At 37.4% G+C, this 12,280-nt stretch overlaps 1 protein-coding gene across 1 annotated transcript in view; it reads left to right on the forward strand.

Annotated features, from left to right (window-relative positions):
- The window catches only part of QKI (QKI, KH domain containing, RNA binding), a 158,983-nt gene that overhangs the window by 107,638 nt on the left and 39,065 nt on the right, over positions 1 to 12,280 (forward strand). The gene's annotated exons all lie outside the window — the stretch shown is intronic.

Raw genomic sequence — 12,280 nt, forward strand, 5'->3', positions numbered from 1 at the left:
GCGCCGAAGAATTGATGCTTTTGAACTGTGGTGTTGGAGAAGACTCTTGAGAGTCCCTTGGACTGTGAGGAGATCCAACCAGTCCATTCTGAAGGAGATCAGCCCTGGGATTTCTTTGGAAGGAATGATGCTAAAGGTGAAACTCCAGTACTTTGGCCACCTCTTGTGAAGAGCTGACTCATTGGAAAAGACTGATGCTGGGAGGGATTGAGGGCAGGAGGAGAAGGGGATGACAGAGGATGAGATGGCTGGATGGCATCACTGACTCGATGGACGTGAGTCTGAGTGAACTCCGGAAGTTGGTGATAGACAGGGAGGCCTGGCGTGCTGCGATTCATGGGGTTGCAAAGAGTCGGACACGACTGAGCGACTGAACTGAACCTATATTTTTTTTAATCAGGAGGAATTGTTCGTTGATTCCTAATTTATTATTTTTCTGTCTTTCTTTTATTTATTTTTTTTTACTGTGACTTTAATTTAGAGTCTTTTGTAATTGAGGAACTGGTTCTTTCCTGAAGGTTGTTTATGTTAACATAATATCAGGAAGGAAGTCCTGCAGTGGAGTTAAGGGAAATCCCTGTTATCTGAAAAGCCGTCTTTAAGAAGACTTAGGGAAGGAATAAGAATAGTAGGAGTTACATAGCAGAAGTATGAGGTACTGTGAGCTAGTCACTGCCTTCAACATCCTTTTTTTCATTCAGTCCTAGCAACCCTGTAACCTTTACAAATGAGGAAGTAAAGTTTCATGAGATGTTTATCATATAACCTAGATCAGTCCGGCTTCTGTCCACTTACAGCAGAGTGAACTTTGATGTCTGTCACTCATCTCAGTTGTAAGTAGTTATTGTGTTATTACTTATTTCATGTCTTTCTTCCTTGCTGGCCTCTAAGCTTTTCAAGGGCTAGCATGTTTGTCCAGTTACCTGTTATAATCCTTGTGCACTAAGAAAGTATCTTCTGTGTAGTAGAAAAACCTAATAAGTATTTATTGAAAAATCAATGAATGTATGAGTGAGTTGGTCCAGGTTATTACTGAGATAACTGAAATATGGTCCTGAAGTAAGGCTTGCATTCAGGTTGTGTTCTCTCCTCACTGTATTATGTGCCTTGTTCACTTCTGTGGGTAGAGAATGTTTTATTCCAGATATTTCTGCAGTGCTTCTTGTTGTTGTTTAGTCACCGAGTTATGTCCAACTAGTTGGACACAATTCCATGGGCTGTAGCCCTCCAGGCTTCTCTCTCCATGACGTTTTCCAGGTAAGAATACTGGAGTGAATTGCCATTTCCTTCTCCAGGGAATCTCGACCCAGGGATTGAACCCATGTCTCCTGCATTGGCAGGTGGACTTTTTACTACTGAGCCACCAGGGAAGGCTTCTTCAATGCTTATTACTGTATACAAAACCTTTTGCCAGATACGTCAGGAAAGTGATTTCTAATATAGATGAACAGTAGTTTAGCATGTGTTGAGTAAAGAAAAGACATAATCATGGTAAACAAGCCTAGTATGAATTTAATAATGTCCTTTAAATGACTTTGTATTGTGTTTATTATGGTAGCATGCATATATGTTGAGAAACTAGTAGTAAGTTTGTATGTGATACAGCATTTAGTTTATAGAATATATATACATATAAAATAAGACAAATGCAGATAAATGTTTGAGGAGGAGTTGCTGTTCAATGGCTAAGTCATGTCCAACTCTTTGTGACCTCATAGACTACAGCATGTCAGGCTCCTCTATCCTCCACTATCTCCCGGATTTCGCTTAAATTCATGTTCATTGAATATTTGAGAGACCTGATTAAAAATATCATAAAAGAGGTACAAGTTCATATCTGTGCAGAGGTGTAAGAACAGAAAAATAGTAAGCTACTGCTTGAATACCAAACTCTTATTTAGGCATTTAAAAATACACTGAGCAGGAGAAGGGGACAACAGAGGATGAGATGGTTGGATGCATCCCTGACTCAATGGATATGAATTTGAGCAAACTCTGGAGATAGTGAAGGACAGGGAAGCCTGGCCACGGGGTCAGAAAGAGATGCACATGACTTAGCAACTGAAAAACAGCACAGATGCATTGTGCATACATTTTTTAAAAAGACACCTGTCTTGCTCTCTTGAGGCTTATTATTTTATATTGGATGCAGAGGACTGTATTACAGTATTAAAAGTATTATTATATAAAGCCATAAAGTTCTATGGAAGGAAGCAAAGTGGAGGAGGTGAATTCTAATAGAGGGAGTAACTTAGGAAAATATTACTAAAGAAGTAGTATTTCAACTTATTCTTCAGTTATTTACTTTTTTATAAATTCCTCTTACTGCTATTAGTCTCTTTGTATAGAGCTGGTGGACAGATCATGGGTTATTCCTATTTCTGGGAAACTGTGGTTGTCCTCCTTTATATGTTGTTTCAAATCTAAAGCGTACACGGAAGGCAGTCCGGTCCTGTGATCAGCTGAGCTCTTCTCCAGTCTGCAACCCAGAGATTACAGGTGGATCTTTATTAAGCTTCTTTATCCTAAAAACTGTATTTTGAAACAATCTCTCATGTTCTATTAAATATGTTTAATATATTTTTATTGACAAAATTAATTTTCTTCAGTTAGTACTCTTTATCCCCAAAAGCTTTTTTCAGCTTTTTTTTTTTAATTATAACTTTAGTCATGCTATTTTATTTGCTATTCTTCAGTCATCCCTACTCCATATTCATAGGTCATTTCCTGTAATTTTCTATTACTCTTTGATTTTATTATTTTTTTAACTTTTTATTTTACTCTTTGATTTTAAATAGCAGCCTGTTCAAACCATGGTAACATCACTTAGGAGATGCTGGCAACTATTCTATGTGCTGTACAAACATAACACAGTTAGAACTTACCTCTGTTTTATAGATGAGGAGACCAAGGTTCAAATATTTTGTCCAAGATTAAGGGTAATATCATGAATTCCTAGGAATATCATCAAATGGATATAAAAATCATATTTTAAAATAATCTAGAGAAATAAGAGGCTTCCCTGGTGGCTAGGACGGTAAAGACTCTGCCTGTAATGTAAGAAACCTGGATTTGATCCCTGGGTCAGAAAGATGCCCTGGAGAAGGGAATGGCAACCCACTCCAGTATTCTTGCCTTGACAGTTCCATGGACAGAGGAACCTGGTGGGCTACAGTTCATGGGGTTGCAAAGAGTCAGACACGGCTGAGCAACTAATACTATCACTACTAAACAAATAATTGTTTTGTTCTGAATATCTGTAGAATTTGCTTTCTGAATACCTTCCCTCAGGAAACAGGAGCTCTGTGATAGGGAACCAGGCATTGCCACTCACTCGCTGTGCCCTTAGAGTGATCGTCCAGCACAGGCCTGGGAGTGGTCTTTGCTTAGGGCAGCAAGGTATCCTGTAGGTGGTTTTATCAAAATGTTCACCTTGTTTCTTGTTACAGTTTTGTGTGAAAAAATTTTAATCTTCTTTCATTGTTGTTCTTTAAATATTACAGTTGTTAACCTTTCTTGTCTTCTTAATATACTGTTGTAAAATCTTTAGGGCAAAAGTGTATAATGAGAAGTTTAGCCGCGTGACATTGAGTAAGTCAGATTTCTGCCCTTTAGTTTATGTCATTTTCAAGTGAGAAACAGGTATTACAATAATATCTACTACCTCTACTAAGGTTTAAAAAGTTTTTTAACTTTATGTTGCTTTTCTTCATAATAATATTAGCTATGACTGCATTTTTGTATCGTGCTTGCTCTGTGAGCATGGTTTGATATATTGAGTGGTTATGTGGCACTTATTATGGTCAGTGCTAAAAGATAGGAGTAGAGTCTGATTTCAGATTCCTTGAAGCTTTTTAGATAGTAATATACATAAGACTTGAAAGATTGAAAGTGGGAGGAGAAGGGGACGGCAGAGGATGAGATGGCTGGATGGCATCACTGACTCTATGGACATGAGTTTGGGTAAACTCCGGGAGTTGGTGATGGACAGGGAGGCCTGGCGTGCTGCAGTCCATGGGGTTGCAGAGAGTCGAACACGACTGAGCGACTGAACTGATAGTAAGACTTCATTCAAAAGAACAAACGATAAGATGTTTCCTGTACTCCCATTTTGTCTGAGAGGACCTGGAAAATGTTTTATTCAAAGGCCATTTCCGAAATTGAGTTTTTGCCAATTTTGGAAATAAAATGGGTATGAGTAGAAATGGTAATCTTTAACTTTTAATCTTCTTTTCTTGATTTGCTGTCAATAAGTAAATACTTAGATTTAACACTTTAAAACATCACATTCTAAGACAAATGGTTGTTTTTCTCTGCCTTTAATAATCTTTATGTCTGCTAGATGGGGGAAGAAATAAATCCAGTACAAGGTTTCATGTGAATAGCGAAAGGGTTCTGTTAATGCTTTGTGGAAGCACTTCATGCCTCCGTGGACAGTAACTACTTGTATGTGAGTGATCGTTAGCAGCAGAAACGTAGCCCAAAGTTTCCAAAAGGATTTCCAGCCAGTTCCTTAGAGTCTTTTTTTTTTTTTTTAAGCATTAGGCAGCCACTGATATTTAAACTTGGGGAAGATGAAATTAAAAATCACCTGGTCATTTTTGTCCTTCTGTAGGAAACTGTTTAGTTCCTTCTTTTCAGCCTGACCTATGGCATCATCAAGATCATATTTAGCTTCCCAAATTGGGCATGGATACTATAAACAGCTCAGCTCTAGTGAAAGTTTACTGATTTTGGTCATGATGGGGACATTGGCCATAACTGGTGATACTTAAGTTTGGTCTTGATACACGGTAATTACAGTTAAATTAGAGGAATTAATATATGAGAATTGGAATGAGGACTTAACCTGACACCTTTTTGAATTTAGCAAGTTGTTTCACTATGCTAAATTTAATAAGCCTTTGTAGAATACCTACTGCCTATAAAGACATTCCTAGATAATGATTTCAACAAACTGAATAAAAGTATGTACCCTTGCCTGGAAAATCCCATGGATGGAGGAGTATGGTAGACTACATACAGTCCATGGGGTCGCAAAGAGTTGGACATGACTGAGCGACTTCACTTTCTAATTTCTATATATTATTAGAAAATAACTTGCTTTGAGAACATGATTCCTGTTTTACTCAAGTTAAAAATTTTTTTGAAGTCAACTTTATAACCGGAGTTAGTCAGTGAACAATTACATATAATTATATATATTTCATTATATATAATGAAATTATTATATAATTATATATCAAGAAATATTCCTCAGTGTACATTTCTTAAACTGATACTGATTTAAGATTGTATGTACAACTGGAGATAGTTATGTTAGGCTTTATCACTTGGCTTAAAATGTTTTATATTATTTATATTATTTATAAATGGGTTATTGAAACCTTGGTTTGTTTAAATACGAAGCACTTTCCAGAATTCCTTTCTAGAAGATTTTGGGTATGAAGTTCCACATTAAGAGCGCAATAGGGAGAGAAGTCTTGTGCTCATTTGCCTGACTACGAATGTATAATTAAAAGAGTCTGTCAGCAATGTTGGGGCAATCATTGTGTTCTGATTCTTCATGTTATACAATTACTTTGTTGTTCAAACAGATATTGTAATTAGAGCATAATTTTAAATTTCAGAGGTCAGTGACTCGTTGAGGTTTTTTTTTTGGTTTTGTTTTTAATCAAAAACAAAAGTAGTTTCTCAGGTTTTGAGGAATTTTTTTACTGAATATTTATATATCACTGTAGCAAGTGAAATGGGTGATGTTTTATTGAAAAGTAATGCTTAAAGCTTATTTCACAACGGTGATTTAATCAGCCCTAACTTAGGAATGACATTGGGTGTATATGTGTGCATTGTATATTAAGACCAAATTTTCATCTTCCCCTATTGAAAACTGTAATGATTAGAAGAATTCTGTGTAAGTGGCCACAGGTTTATCATTTTTGTGTATTTGTGTCATTGAAATTTGGTAGGCATTTCTCTCTTCTAGGAGAAAAGCATATTTGTCGGTGTAAGAAATCTGTTTTACCAGCTATTCTCTGCTATTTATTGATACGGTGTGTGACTCAACCAGGAATTCATTGATGGAGAAAGAGCATATGACTTGGAATTAGGGGGGAAGAACACAAAATAAATTTACCAAGTCATCTCTGTTAATCTGTTTCTTTATCTGCATCCAAATTCCCTACCAGCTCTAAAATTCTATGAGAACAAGCTGTGCTTAAAATACATGTTCCCCCACCCAAATGTTTAAAGGTAAAATGATCAGAGTAGAAAAAATTCTTAAGTGTCAAGACTTCAGTGTTCTGTGTCTTTCACTAATTTATCACTTTCACTAATTTGTGGTGCTATTTTAAGGCAGTTTACTTAGTTTTAGGCTCTCGTGTAGGCGATATCATGCTCTAGGAAGTGTAGCAGGCTCTGAAGCACTCCCTGTAGAACCTGTGTGTCTGTGTGTCTGGGGCAGCCTTACCGCCTTACCCTCCTCCCCGACCTGTGAGGGAAGGAGAGGACTGGGACCGCAGTCTCAGGACTGCTGGGACGACTAAGTGAGGGGACATGTTTGATTGTTCAGTGTGGCACTTGGCAAGCAGGAAGGTAGGTAGTATCATCATCATTTTCATTCCTGAATTTCTTTGTCATCACATGAAAGACTCAGAGCTACTTGAAATGTGTTTTTTGATAGTAGACTTGCCAAGAATATAAACCATAATAAAGTATTATTGGTAATTGTGTCCATGCTTCATAGTCAGGTGTGAATGATATTATAGAATCGTTTTATATGTTACTAAACTTTAATTTACCATATAAATTAAGATGCATTCCATTTCCTTGAATGCTGTCTTGTCATTTCAGACTACCTTAAATAAAAAAACCAAGATCAGTGATTTGAGCTTTGTTCTTATTTGTACACGTTGTAATTGTTTATAAATAACTTGCCTTTGCTGTCATTTTATTATATTAAGATATATAAATTTAGTCTTGCAGTTGCAAAGACTGACTTTTTTTTGTTAACTGCATTCTTCTGATATGTTGTAACAAGGTAATATTGAACTGATAGAATAAAGGAAAAGCGCTGTCTTTTGTAGGATATGAAAATCAGACCTCATGAACATTATCCTAGAAAATCTGAGTGAGTTGACTAGAAGAAAAGTAAGAAACCAAGAATAAAATTTAGGGGTGTAAGAATTTTCAAACGTTAGCTTGCTACTTAAATAGGAGGTCAAGTAGAAGCAGGCCCAGAAATAGACAAATGATCAAGGGAAACTGGAGACTTATTTGGGCAGACACAGTAGTAATGAATACAGCACAGCACTGTGAGGAAACAGTATGATTTTAGTGATGCTCATCAACAATAAAAGCTCAGTTGTTCATTTCAGTAAATCTAATAGCTAGAGACAGTGCACAGATAACTATCAGTTATAGTACTACACAAGTAGAGTAGTACTATAAAAAATAAAGGATAAAAGTAAGTATTAAAGAAAACATTCTGGACATGGGTGATCAATTGCATAAAGTTTGTGGGTGTGAGAATCCGTGTTTGTGAATAGGCCAGCTTGTTCACAACCTGGAGAAAATGTAATCAGGAAATGGTGTCTGAAGTTAGTGTGGATTGAAATGCACGGGTGAATGCACAGCAGCTCTCTGTGAGGACCGAAGGAAGCTTATAACTGTGTTTCAGACTTCCCACAAAACCAGTTAGTTGGTCCTTGTTCTGAAGTATTAAAAATTCACAAAGAACTCAGAAAGCTCATTCAGGATCAATAACAGCTGAGACGTAACTGTGGACTAGTTTGGAGAAAAGAATGAGCTGGACATGTTGAGTGCTTTACAGACACTGACAGACACTTGTCAGTGCGCAGTTGAATTTGGAGGTCTAGCAGTAAGGAATGTACTGGAAGTATAAATTTTGGAATATGTGGATACAAAAAACGCCATATTATTGTATATTGCTGAAGATTTGGTGGCAAGTTATATGAAATTCTTTGGGTGAGTATAAAACAGAAATTATAATAATTTGCAATGAGCTATTTTTTTCACATCAGTTTCTCAGCTGTTTATTTCTGAAGTACTATTAAAATATGACTGTAAAAAGAAATTAATGCCTCAACCACAGTTTCTAAGAGATACACCACCTTTGGTGTGTCTCCATTTTGCCATCAGTCGTCTCTGCTTCATTGCATCCCTTTTTTTTTTTTTTTTGTCCCAAATTAGGAAAGTGAGAGATTTCGGGAGTGGCTTCTTAACTGCAGGTACACTAGGATATAGGAGTAGACACTATAATTTTACTCTCTCTCTTGTTTGTCTATAGTAAAAGAAAACCTTTTTGGGTATCTTTTATTGACTTGCCAATCCCAGATTGCCTTTGTTATCTGTTTGAGAAACAAAAAGAGAATAGAGGGAGAAATTATATTTGTATTGAATAATGACTTGGCTCAAATTCACTGTTGACAGAATTTACTTCACTCTTCCTGAGTTAGAATGGATTACAATTGTATAAAGGTGGCTTCTGCATAGAATGATCTTAAAACCTCTTTAAAAATGAGTTTAATACACTCACAGATTAAAAGTATGCAATTCTATAAAGCCTGATGTAGAAAATACCTTCTCTGCTTTCTAACAAACACCACTGCTCACAGTCACTTCCTGCTGTTTAAAGAGATTCTTTTGGTATTCATTCTCTATTGCTGCATTTTGTGCTCACCTTACCCCTAATTGATTTTTTGTTGTTGTTTTGTTTTGATCTCACTTTTTCATTGTGATGAGAAGTTACTGGGCCCTTTACATTTGGAAACTGTTATCAATTTTGTTTTAAAATATGTATTATGTTGATGACTCTTCTCCCTTCTGCTGCTTTTCTTTTTTCATGGTGAGACATCAGCCATTCATCGTTGTGACCTCTTGTGTTAGTTCCCTAATCTTTATGTTACCTATTCTCCTATTGTTCAGCCATTTTCCACCTCTGGCTTTACTCTTTACTTGGAAAGAAAATTCACTTTTTATCTTCAAGCACCTCTGCCATGTGTTTTTTTGTTTGTTTGTTTCTACTGTCATATTTAAGTTTCAAGAATTCCTTTTTATGTTTTGAATTCCTTTAATAGCATGTTTTACTTGTTTCTAGGATGCAGTGTCCTTTGTTAACTCTGAGGACTTTTGAGTTTTTCTTCTCCTTGCCCAGTGATTGCTTTCTTCAGGCAGTTTCTGTAGTTGGGTTGACCATACTTTCCAGAGAAGTCTTCTGGTCTCTGGCCCCCAGTGTGCGGGCTGAGGGTAGAGTGAAAGAAGGCTAGACACCTCAGCCTTCAGTGTTTTGCAGGGTCCTGTCACCTGCCCTTCAAAACCCAGTTCCAGAATATGGAAATCTTTAGGGATACATTTCTAGTATACAGCTAGAAATTAGGAAGTGCTGGATTGCCAGCTATTTAAGGAATGGGGATGTGGAGAGAGAAGTTAGCCAGTTTTCCAGTCTTAGCTCCACCCTTAAACCACTTCCACCGCTGCCGATTTCCTGAGGCTTTATGGAGGCTCTAGAGTGTAAGTGAATTTCTTCTTGCCTGGGTCAGCTAATACCCTGCCTACTTAGCCATCTGCTTTCTAGTATAGTTGCCAAATTTTTCCTTTCCCATTTTCTTCTTTCTCATAAGTTAGTTCGTGCATTTAAAACTCTACAGTGTTTCAGAAGAATTTTAGGAAGGAGTGAAAGTACACAACTCCATTAGTTTCACGGTTTTTGTCTCTCAGTGTTTTAGAAACCATAAGCAAACCCTAGGATAAGTATAACTTTCTTTTATTTTTGTAGTTTTAACTGGTACTTAAATTGTTGAATTTATTAAGAGTATCATTTACCAAGTGTAGTTTTCATTCTTAGGCCTTTGTGAAATATTTTGGATTGTAAATGTTCCTCAGTTTTCCTTGTGTTAGTATCTGTATACATTAATAATATACACATACATATGCTTTTTTAGTGTCTTTGTCTACTAATTATAACATTATGTCAGTCGTAGGTTTTGGTTTTTTTTTCTTATATGTTTCCTTTTTCTCTTCCTTTGCCTGTTAATTTCTGATAAGATGCCAGTGTGAATTTTAGGGTTTCCCATGTGGCTCATTGGTAAAGAATTCGCCTGCCAATGCAGGAGCCACAGGAGATGCAGTTTCAGTCTTTGGGTCAGGAAGATCCCCTGGAGAAGGAAAGCAATCCACCCCAGTGTTCTTGCCTGGAGAAGAATCCCATGGATGGAGGAGCCTGGCAGGCTATAGTCGATGAAGTCACAAGAGAATTGGACACAACTGAGTGACTGAGCACACCCAGTGTGGATTTTACCTTGTTGGGTGGATATTTCATCTTTGTATAGCTGTTCTTGGACTTTGTTCTGGGACACAGTTAAATTGGAGACAGTTGGATCCTTTTAGGTCTTCTTTGAGTATTTATTTAGGCACTGCTGGCACGGTACTGCTTACACTGCTGACTGACTGTTTTCCACTCAGGAGGCGAGACCTCTGTGTACTTGTCCCAGTGTCCTGTGTGTCATAAAGTTTCCTATCTTGAATCCTTTGATCGGTTCTTTCTCTGGCCTCTGGTATTTCCTCCCACATACGTGCTGAGCAGTGTTCAGTTGAATGCTTATGCAGATTTCCACTCTCAAAGTGAAGTGAAGTGAAAGTCGCTCAGTCATGTCCAACTGTTTGCGACTCCATGGACTTTAGCCTGCCAGGCTCCTCTGTTTATGGAATTTTCCAGGCCCAGAATCCTGGAGTGGGTAGCCGTTCCCTTCTCCAGGGCATCTTCCCAACCCAGGGATTGAACCCAGGTCTCCTGCATCTCAGGCAGACTCTACTGTCTGTGCCACTAGGGAGGCCCTCCACTCTCTGTGCAGCTCCTTTTCCCAATACTGGTTTAGGTGAGCTCTAGCTGCTGTGCCCTCCTGGGTCTCGAAGGTTAGTCTTCTCCACTCAGAGAGGCAGCCTGGCACCCTTCCCAGGGCTGCAGCCTCGAGCTTCCCAGGCCAGGAAGCCTGGACGATCGTATGTTGGCTTCCCATCCTCAACCTCACTATCCTCCTCCTTTTTGGTTGTTTTTAGACATGAGAGTGAACCTTGTTAATGTTACTTTATCTTGGCCCAAAGCAGACATTGCTTATTTGTATGGATGTGGAGATACTTTTAGGTTCATTAAAACATAAACGCACAGAACTTTATCACTTTTATAAAAAGTGATCACTTCTATAAAAACTTCTATAAAAAGTTTTATTTAGCTTTTTATAGAAAAAATTGATCAGATATAAATTTCAGTGAGACGATATTGTCAATGTTTTTCAACATAAAAATTAAACTCTGGATTTTAAAATTGCTTTTTATTGTTACAGTAGAGGTGTGTCTGCACACTTTGTATTTGGCACACAGATAGCCATGAGGTTCCCAGTTCCTTGACTCACTGACTCCTTGAGTCTCTCAGTTTTTCATGGTGTCCCCTTGGCAAAAAAAAATGCTGAAGAGTTTTTCTTCCCATTTTTAAATGGTTACTTCCCAAACAGCTTAGTTTATCAAAACAACTTAAATTGAAATTTTTGTTTAAATTTTATTTATAAACAACCACATTATTTATTAATGGATTTGTTTTTCTCTTGGGTACTGTTCAGATTCTCAAACTGGACACTACCACCCTCTTCCTGTTCCACACTGATTTTGCATGGACATGGCTTTTTATTACAGCAAGCACTGAAAACCTAGCATTGCAAAGATAAGACATCATCAAAAGGAATGTAGCATGATCTAATGCTGATAAAGACAAATATTTTAAACTCAAAGGTTGCATGGTGTCTGACAGACATCGACTATTGCTGTTTCCCTTGAAGCTTCAAGTACTTTGTGGCACCTGGTGAGTGTGCTATGCTGTCTCCTTGAATTCACTCCTTGGGAGCACACAGGTGGCCGACCACAGGCTGCTGTGCTTTGTTTGGTTTCCCATTTCCCCTCACAACACTTGGGTGCCTTTTCACACTTAATGATATTAATAGAAAATAAAGAGAAGCATTAACTTTTTTTAAGAACTCATTTCTATCCTTATTGTCTGAGTTCCATATATTTCTTTTCCCTGGCATGACCTCTGCAAACATGTGAGTTGTGGTAGAAAACTTTTTTTTTGTTTGTTTTTAATAACCAGTTTATTTTTCTTTGATTGGAAGAATTCAGTAAATAGTATTCACAATTCAGTAAACAGAATACTTATAGATGAAACTTCAAAAAAAAGTATTGTTCATTGTTTATGTGTGGTACATTGCACTGA

The sequence above is a fragment of the Bison bison genome, unplaced genomic scaffold (genome assembly GCF_000754665.1).
Source record: "Bison bison bison isolate TAMUID 2011002044 unplaced genomic scaffold, Bison_UMD1.0 scf7180017864065, whole genome shotgun sequence".
Lineage (NCBI taxonomy): Eukaryota > Metazoa > Chordata > Mammalia > Artiodactyla > Bovidae > Bison > Bison bison.